A 10,529-nucleotide genomic window follows, 5' to 3' on the forward strand; every position below is an offset into this window, starting at 1 on the left:
TTGTGGGCGCCGATTGGCTGGAGGAGCACAGCCCTATGTGGATACATTGGCGCAACAGAACAATGCGCTTCACGCATGAAGGGCGACTTCACCAAGGAAAATGAGAGGGTTGCTACGTCGAGGTGCAGTACAACACGGTATTCAGGTCCGTGCAATTCACCAGGAACAGGAACTGCAAGCCCTGACATCGAGCACTACAGCAACGTCGGTACGGCCCTCGGAAATGGACATGCCACCAGGGGTTGCGGCTCTTATAGTGGAGTTCCAAGATCTGTTCCAAGCACCTTCAGGTTTGCCGCCTCGACGCCCACAAGATCACAGGATACCACTGGTCGAAGGAGCCCAGCCTGTTAGTGCTCGGCCGTATCGCTATACGCCGCAACAGAAAGATGAGATTCAACGGCAGATTAAAGAGATGCTCAGCCAAGGTTTCATCAGATTGAGCACCAGTCCCTTCGCCTCTCCGGTGCTACTTGTGCGCAAAAAGGATGGCTCCTGGCGTTTTTGCGTCGACTACCGGATGTTGAATGCAATCACGGTCAAAAACAAATACCCCATGCCAATAGTCGATGAGCTCTTGGATGAGTTGGCAGGTGCCTGCTGGTTTACAAAGCTGGACATGCTATCAGGCTATCATCAGATACGTATGGCCGAAGGGGAAGAGTTCAAGACAGCCTTCCGCACCCACCAAGGATTGTATGAGTTTTTGGTTATGCCGTTCGGGGTCACCAGAGGCCCAAGCACTTTTCAAGGAGTGGTCAACTTCACCTTTGATGATCTTTTGCGCAAAGGGGTGCTCCTCTTTATGGACGACATCTTGGTGCACACCAAAACTCTAGAGGAACATATTAAGTTGCTCAAGGAAGTCTTCAGGAAACTACAGGAGCACCAGTTCGTTATCAAAAGATCTAAATGCGTGTTTGCCCAGCAGAAATTGGAGTATCTGGGGCTTAATTGGAGCTGACGGTGTGGCCACAGAGCCATCCAAGGTAGCAGCAGTAGCAGCTTGGCCAATGCCCAACAACTTGAAGCAATTGCGAGGATTCCTCGGGCTCACAGGGTACTACCGCAAATTTATTCAGAATTATGGGATCATCAGCCGCCCTCTAACAGAACTGTTAAAGAAGGGGCTCATCTTCCAATGGACACCGCAGGCGGACAAGGCATTTACCCTGTTGAAACAAGCAATGATCAGCGCACCTGTGTTAGCAGTTCCAGATTTCTCCAAGACATTTGTCCTCGAGACAGACGCTTGCAAGGATGGAGTAGGCGCAGTCCTGATGCAACAAGGTCACCCATTACCATATCTGATGGAGTAGGCGCAGTCCTCAACACTCATCGGACCACATACATCAGTATGTATTATTTCCAATAAGTCAGTTGCTCGCTCCATTGTTTCGGAGAACGGAGTCTTAGTCATTTTGCCCATAAGGCATGGTTCGCAAGCATCAGGTGATTCATAATCAAGTGATTTCAAAAGCCCATCAGCATGGAGTTTCTTCATGCGCTTTACACCAATATGACCTAAACGGCAGTGCCACAAATAAGTCGCACTATCATTATTAACTTTGCATCTTTTGGCTTCAATATTATGAATATGTGTATCACTACGATCGTGATCCAACAAACCATTTTATTGGGTGTATGACCATAGAAGGTTTTATTCATGTAAACAGAACAACAATTATTATCTAATTTAAAAGAATAACCGTATTGCAATAAATATGATCAAATCATATTCATGCTCAACGCAAACACCAAATAACACTTATTTAGTTTCAACACTAATCCCGAAAGTATAGGGAGTGTGCGATGATGATCATATCAATCTTGGAACTACTTCCAACACACATCGTCACCTCCCCCTTTACTAGTTTCTGTTTATTCTGCAACTCCCGTTTCGAGTTACTACTCTTAGCAACTGAACCAGTATCAAATGCTGAGGGGTTGCTATAAACACTAGTAAAGTACACATCAATAACATGAATATCAAATATACCTATGTTTACTTTGCCAACCTTCTTATCCGCCAATTACTTGGGGTAGTTCCGCTTCCAGTGACCAGTCCCTTTGCAGTAGAAGCACTTAGTCTCAGGCTTAGGTCCAGACTTGGGTTTCTTCACTCGAGCAGCAACTTGCTTGCCGTTATTCTTGAAGTTCCCCTTCTTCCCTTTGCCCCCTTTCTTGAAACTAGTGGTCTTGTCAACCATCAACATTTGATGTTTTTCTTGATTTCTACCTTCGTCGATTTCAGCATCACGAAGAGTTTGGGAATCGTTTCCGTTATCCCTTGCATATTATAGTTCATCACGAAGTTCTACTAACTTGGTGATGGTGACTGGAGAATTCTGTCAATCACTATCTTATCTGGAAGATTAACTCCCACCTGATTCAAGCAATTGTAGTACCCAGACAATCTGAGCACATGCTCATTGCTTGAGCTATTCTCCTCCATCTTTTAGCTATAGAACTTGTTGGAGACTTCATATCTCTCAACTCGGTTATTTGCTTCAAATATTAACTTCAACTCCTGGAACATCTCATATGGTCCATGACGTTCAAAACGTCTTTGAAATCCCGATTCTTAGCCGTTAAGAATGGTGCACTAAACTATCAAGTAGTCATCATATTGAGCTAGCCAAACGTTCATAACGTCTGCATTTGCTCCTGCAATAGGTCTGTCACCTAGCGGTGCATCAAGGATATAATTCTTCTATGCAGTAATGAGAATAATCCTCAGATCACGGATCCAATCCGCATCATTGCTACTAACATCTTTCAACTCAGTTTTCTCTAGGAACATATCAAAATAAAACATGGGAGCTAAACGCGAGCTATTGATCTACAACATAGATATGCTAATACTACCGGGACTAAGTTCATGATAAATTTAAGTTCAATTAATCATATTACTTAAGAAATCCCACTTAGATAGACATCCCTCTAATCCTCTAAGTGATCACGTGATCCAAATCAACTAAACCATAACCGATCATCACGTGAAATGGAGTAGCTTTCAATGGTGAACATCACTATGTTGATCATATCTACTATATGATTCACGTTCGACCTTTCGGTCTCAGTGTTCCGAGGCCATATCTGCATGTGCTAGGCTCGTCGAGTTTAACCTGAGTATTTCGCGTGTGCAAAACTGGCTTGCATCCGTTGTAGATGGACGTAGAGCTTATCACATCCGATCATCACGTGGTGTCTGGACACTACGAACTTTGGCAACGGTGCATACTCAGGGAGAACACTTTTATCTTGAAATTTAGTGAGAGATCATCTTACAATGCTACTGTCAATCAAAGCAAGATAAGATGCATAAAAGATAAACATCACATGCAGTCAATATAAGTGATATGATATGGCCATCATCATCTTGTGCTTGTGATCTCCATCTCCGAAGCACCGTCATGATCACCATCGTCATCGGCGCGACACCTTGATCTCCATTGTAGCATCGTTGTCGTCTCGCCAATCTTATGCTTCTACGACTATCGCTACCGCTTAGTCATAAAGTAAAGCATTACAGGGCGATTGCATTGCATACAATAAAGCGACAACCATATGGCTTCTGCCAGTTGTCGATAACTCGGTTATAAAACATGATCATCTCATACAATAAAATTTAGCATCATGTCTTGACCATATCACATCACAACATGCCCTGCAAAAACAAGTTAGACGTCCTCTACTTTGTTGTTGCAAGTTTTACGTGGCTGCTACTGGGCTTAGCAAGAACCGTTCTTACCTACGCATCAAAACCACAACGATAGTTTGTCAAGTTGGTGCTGTTTTAACCTTCGCAAGGACCGGGCGTAGCCACACTCGATTCAACTAAAGTTGGAGAAACTGACACCCGCCAGCCACCTGTGTGCAAAGCACGTCGGTAGAACCAGTCTCGCGTAAGCGTACGCGTAATGTCGGTCCGGACCGCTTCATCCAACAATACCGCCGAACCAAAGTATGACATGCTGGTAAGCAGTATGACTTATATCGCCCACAATTCACTTGTGTTCTACTCGTGCATATAACATCTACGCATAAAACCTGGCTCGGATGCCACTGTTGGGGAACGTAGTAATTTCAAAAAAAATTCCTACGCACACGCAAGATCATGGTGATGCATAGCAACGAGAGGGGAGAGTGTTGTCCACGTACCCTCGTAGACCGAAAGCGAAAGCGTTAGCACAACGCGGTTGATGTAGTCGTACGTCTTCACGATCCGACCAATCAAGTACCGAACGCACGGCACCTCCGAGTTCAGCACACGTTCAGCCCGATGACGTCCCTCGAACTCCGATCCAGCCGAGTGTTGAGGGAGAGTTTCGTCAGCACGACGGCGTGGTGACGATGATGATGTTCTACCGACGCAGGGCTTCGCCTAAGCACCGCTTCAGTATTATCGAGGTGGACTATGGTGGAGGGGGGCACCGCACACGGCTAAAAGATCAAACGATCAATTGTTGTGTCTCTAGGGTGCCCCCCTGCCCCCGTATATAAAGGACCAAGGGGGGAGGTGCGGCCGGCCAGGAGGGGGCGCTCCCGGAGGAGTGGAGGGGAAAGAGGTGGAGGAGAAGAAGGAAAGGGGGGGCGCCGCCCCCCTCTCCTTGTCCTATTCGGACTAGGGGGAGGGGCGTGCGGCCCTTGCCCTGGCCGCCTCTCCTCTTCTCCACTAAGGCCCACAATGGCCCATTAACCCCCGGGGGGTTCCGGTAACCCCTCCGGTACTCCGGTAAAATCCCGATTTCACCCGGAACACTTCCGATATCCAAATATAGGCTTCCAATATATCAATCTTCATGTCTCGACCATTTCAAGACTCCTCGTCATGTCCGTGATCACATCCGGGACTCCGAACAACCTTCGGTACATCAAAACATATAAACTCATAATATAACTGTCATCGAAACGTTAAGCGTGCGGACCCTACGGGTTCGAGAACTATGTAGACATGATCGAGACACGTCTCCGGTCAATAACCAATAGCGGAACCTGGATGCTCATATTGGCTCCCACATATTCTACGATGATCTTTATCGGTCAGACCGCATAACAACATACGTTGTTCCCTTTGTCATCGGTATGTTACTTGCCCGAGATTCGATCGTCGGTATCTCAATACCTAGTTCAATCTCGTTACCGACATGTCTCTTTACTCGTTCTGTAATACATCATCCCGCAACTAAATCATTAGTTGCAATGCTTGCAAGGCTTATAGTGATGTGCATTGCTGAGTGGGCCCAGAGATACCTCTCCGACAATCGGAGTGACAAATCCTAATCTCGAAATACGCCAACCCAACAAGTACCTTCGGAGACACCTGTAGAGCACCTTTATAATCACTCAGTTACGTTGTGACGTTTGGTAGCACACAAAGCGTTCCTCCGGTAAACGGGAGTTGCATAATCTCATAGTCATAGGAACATGTATAAGTCATGAAGAAAGCAATAGCAATATATTAAACGATCGAGTGCTAAGCTAACAGAATGGGTCAAGCCAATCACATCATTCTCCTAATGATGTGAACCCGTTAATCAAATGACAACTCTTTGTCTATGGCTAGGAAACATAACCATCTTTGATCAACGAGCTAGTCAAGTAGAGGCATACTAGTGACACTCTGTTTGTCTATGTATTCACACATGTATCATGTTTCCGGTTAATACAATTCTAGCATGAATAGTAAACATTTATCATGACATAAGGAAATAAATAATAACTTTATTATTGCCTCTAGGGCATATTTCCTTCAGTAGTTGCCTTTTATACTTTACTAACATACGTGTCACTTGACTAAATTAATAACTGAAGCATGGAGAGATGTTCTCTATGTGCAATTCTACAACTACTTTGATTGCTTTGCTCTGGTGTGGATTATATTTTTCTTGGTTCCGTGTGTCACTTGCACCATTTATTGATTTGTGATGATATGCTCTTTGAGATGACCAGGATTGGAAGAGAATCAGTTGCACCATTTGTTGATTTGTGATGATATGCTCTTTGAGATGACCAGGATTGGAAGAGAATCAGTTACAATTGGTGTTATATATCTCTTAAAGTAATGTATTCCCTAAAAACAATTTGTGGTTCAAGGTCTATGGAGCAATTCCAGGGAAAACTGTTTATTTTCAAGATTTACATTGTAAACTTATTTTTCACCAATTATGTATACTTACTAAACAGTATGGTTTTACCCACTTCTTATATTTGTAGTATGTCGGCATCAGTACTAAACAATATGGGTTTACCCCTTCTCATATTTGTTATATGCATGCATCAATTAAAGATATGATTTTATCCGCTTCTCATATTTATTTTATGCAGGCATCAATCTGTGATGAATTTGAATGACACACTATTAACTTACATAATAAGAACCTTAAGGGTGAAAAACGCAAGCAATGGCAAGGTATTAACAATCTATTTTTAGTGAAGCTGAACAGCACGATGTATTTTAATGGCTCTCTTGATCTGCTGCATATTTTAGGTTCAGGTTGAGCCAGATTTTACTCATATGAGAAATGTAAAGTTTGTACCGTCATGTTTTAGCTGTTAAAATGCTTACCATGTCAACACGATAATGCATTGTGTTGTTGTGAGTGTCATTTTCAGTATTCATTCTTTTCTGCAGCACACCAACTTTACACGGACATCTTACATTTTTCTCCCAGTATATGATTTCGAAAGCTTACTTTTCTCTTCCAGTGCATATTTTGGAGAGAAAAAAACTTAGCTCATGAATGAAGATTTGTATGCACTGTCTACTTGGTTTATACTACAATCACTGTGCCTTTTCTTTGTGTGGCGTATTCCCATCGCACTAGCTATGTTTCTTATTGTTATATATGTTTTTTCCTCTTAATGTTGTATAAGATAATGACCAGTCTAAAAGCTCAGTGAAATGTGTCTACTTTTGCCTGGCTAAGGCTGAGAAAATGTTTATCAATTGCTATGTCATGAATACAAGTTAGTCACCAGTCAAACAAAAAAACTGCAACAGATGGGAGTACCTATTGGTATTCTTTCGTATACATAAAAATTGGCACCTCCAATATACGCAAACATTAACTTGATGTATAGCTTAAGTATATATATGCTCATAAATTACTGATTCAGGCATAGGTTCATGCACATTGTTTGCCCCATGTATGAACTCTATCATGTTAACTACTTATATGACACTCCCTCGGCTAATGGTGCCTTGTCATATATTTTTTTAAATAAGTGCCTTCATATACTGAAATTAATGAAAGGAAGTTACCATCATAGCATACCCTTGTCTTAAAGAATGGCATAGCGAGAATAAATGAAACTTATTAAAGATGTATTAATGTGTATTGTAGCATGCGTGCTTCCAAAAATATGCCTCTTTTCAATTTATCTTCCTAAGTGCGTGGTTCTTTTATCTTAATCAAGTAGCATTTGTTATAAATAGTAAACACACTCCATATATGGATACAACGTATCGACATGCGCGGCGTGCACACCGCGCGGGCTATGCTAGTAAGCAGATTAGAAAGCGTAAAAAAATCGAGAACAGGTCGACCGGTACAGAAGATAACACTCCACTCGCCATTACAACCCAACCTACATCTACGACTGGGGCCACCTCGTATGTGTATCACACGCTCAAAATCGAACGCACCATCCGGTGGATCAAAAGCTTCGCGATTATCAACGACGGGCGCCTACTGATGTGAACTAGTATCTCCATCCGCCAGACATATTCCGTTGAAACCAGATAAAAACCGAATACTGGAGCAGATTGAAATCATATGTGCAATGTTGGAAATAAGCATCGTTCTTAGTAGCATTCAACCCAACACAAATTTCCTTACACAATTCACAATCAAGTCCTGAACACAGGTTAGACACCTGACCACCCTCCACACATAGCCTCGAGGAGGTGAACGAAAGGTAATTCGAGTCTTCACCAAGACTACAAAAGACACATTTCTCTAAATCGAAGCGAACCCTAGCTTAATTAGTACTAGCACTACTACGAAACTAGGTTGCCTCTCTTGGCTTCACGCGAAGATAACTGCATTTCTGATGGTCTTGAGATCACTCGCTGATGCTCTCGGTCTTGCCGATGCAGACGCAAATATGGAGTTTCTTGATCTGCTCACCATGGAGCATCTGCGGATACACAATGAGATCCTCATGGTACTTGTATTTCCATTCAGCGGGGGCCGGGCAGCTGGGTACCACCTTCGTTTCCACCTTCACCATGATCCCTTTAGCCGGAGGGCCCTCCACTGCGACCGAGGAACTGTACACCGGTCCGGCGCCAGCTTTATTCCTGACACACACAAGTGTGACGAAGTGGAAGTCGTCTTTGTCAATCATCCTCATCCGCTACCAAGAGTTTCTGGCAACTATCCTTCTCCGAATTCAGCTCGTCGAACACATACGGGTGGTTCTTGCCGTACGTGATCTTGTGGACGGCCCAGCCGTGCCGGCCGGACTTCTCCGTGAGGTGGCGCACGAGGTCCGCCGGCAAGCCCTCGAAAGAGCACTCCGGGCACAAACAGGACGCAAACCCGCACGCGGCTGCGTGAGCCGCGGCGTTGCGGAAGGCCAAGGTGCCCCCGCAGCCGTACTTTTTGTACGGGCACGAGACCTTGGCGTTGCTCAATAGGGTATCCAGGTAGGGGCTCTTGACGTAGACCACGGACGCGGCCAAATCTGTACAAGAAGAGCACTTGTAGTCGCCGCCCGGCCCACTAACGCCGCCGCCCTCGTTGCCGTCGTTGTCGTCGCCGCTGCCGTCGTCATCGTTGTCGTCGCCGCTGCTGTCGTCATCGTCGTCGCCGCCGCCGCCACCGCCACCGCCACCGACACCGACACAGTCGCTGCATTGCATGCTACGTGCCGCATACGGGAGCACTGCGATCGATGCCATACAACAAATAAAAGAATCAATCGATCGTTCTTGTGGGAGTACTGAATGCAGATTTTGGTTTGTTCGGTTTACCAGATACAGAGGAGGCTTCAGGGGGTGATGGCACTCGTTGCAGCGTAGCACTGTCTTCGGCACCTCGGACTCCAGCAGTGTCACCACATCTCCCTCCGCCGCCGCTACCGCGACAGTGCCGCCGGCTAGCACCATCGCGCTGGGCGCCGTCTCCGGCGCCTCGACGGGAACAGGAGTGGCCGCTGCCTCCACTGCAGCGGGGCTGGGCGCCGTCACCGGCTTCTCGACGGCAAATGGAGTTGGCGCTGCCTCCACTGCAGCGGGGCTGGGCGCCGTCACCGGCTTCTCAACGGCAACTGGAGTGGGCGCTGCCTCCACTGCAGCGGGGCTGGGCGCCATCACGGACCGCTGCGGCGCCTCTACTGCAACAGGACTGGGCACCGTCGCCGGCTTCAGGCCGGGTCGGCCCTTTGCCGGAGGCGTTTCGCCGTCCCCGGTGTTCTTCCTCTTGTCACCCATCGTCGTGAGAGAGAGCTCCGTTTGGAAAAGGATTGAGAGAATATGGTTTCTGGGTGAGAGAGCTCCGCTTGGATATTATGTACTACTCTCCATGGCTGAAGCATGCGTACTCAGTTACGTACGTCAGGATTTGAGACAGTACTAGCGCACACAAGCGTCAACGTGGAGTAACTCTCTCTGCTCTGCTTGGTGTAGTCTTGTCAAAGATGCTCCATCGAGTGCTCCTCTGACAATGGCAAGCAAAACTCCTCACCGTCACCTGCTACCTGTATCTATCCCCCTCCTCTGGCAATGCAAACCAAAAACTCCGTAGAAGATGTTCGTGGTAAAACCAGCCCACCCTCAATGGTTCAACAAAAGAAACTCCTTGTTGGTGGCAGATTTGAGCAAAGAATGCCAAATGTCCAAATTCGATTTTTATGAAATGCTTTGTCCAGAAAATGCCAAATAGCCGTCGCCCAAGTCCCTGGGCGGGATCACCGGATATCCTACCCAATCCTTAAATGCTTCCATCATACAAACTCAAAAAATTCAAATTTAGACGTTTCAAAAAATTTCAAACTCCAACGGTGTCTTTGAATATTTTCCCGATACTTCCCTACTCCTACATTCAAACCGAGTCCTTGCCCTGTTCAGAAATTACCATAGGTAAACCAGTAGTACGTAACATTGTTCTTACTCCATCCTTCTTGACCGGTCTCCAACGGTAGCAATGTACTAGTCCTTTCTCTTTTTTTTTGCGAGTCGGTAGCAATGTACGTAGTCCTGCCTAGGTAGCCCACTTGGTACTGTGCCTACCTATCTGACTCGACGATGCAAGTAGCGATTCAAGGCGACGTCTTCCGTACCCTAGCCGCCGGCACGCCAGGCGACTGGGGAGGCGATTTTCTTCCTCTGATCTAAGCCGGCCAGGGCGTTGGCCACCTCTCTCTCCGGCGGCAGAAGGGAGAGGGGGGCCATTCCTCCGTTCTGTAGTTAGATTTTGGATTTATAGGTCGTGGTGTGCCGTTGGGGTGATGGAAGCAGCGCCCGGACGAATAAATCTGCCTCAGCTTCACTCCCACACCGGCGGTGCCCTTCATGGGGG

The 10,529-nt window shown here is 46.1% G+C and overlaps 1 pseudogene; it reads right to left on the reverse strand.

The window, feature by feature from the left end:
- Positions 1-7,913: 7,913 nt before the first annotated feature.
- Positions 7,914-9,539, reverse strand: LOC123141954 (BCL-6 corepressor-like protein 1; annotated as a pseudogene).
- Between the last annotated feature and the right edge of the window lie 990 nt (positions 9,540-10,529).

This window comes from Triticum aestivum, chromosome 6D (genome assembly GCF_018294505.1).
Source record: "Triticum aestivum cultivar Chinese Spring chromosome 6D, IWGSC CS RefSeq v2.1, whole genome shotgun sequence".
Taxonomy (NCBI): Eukaryota; Viridiplantae; Streptophyta; class Magnoliopsida; order Poales; family Poaceae; genus Triticum; species Triticum aestivum.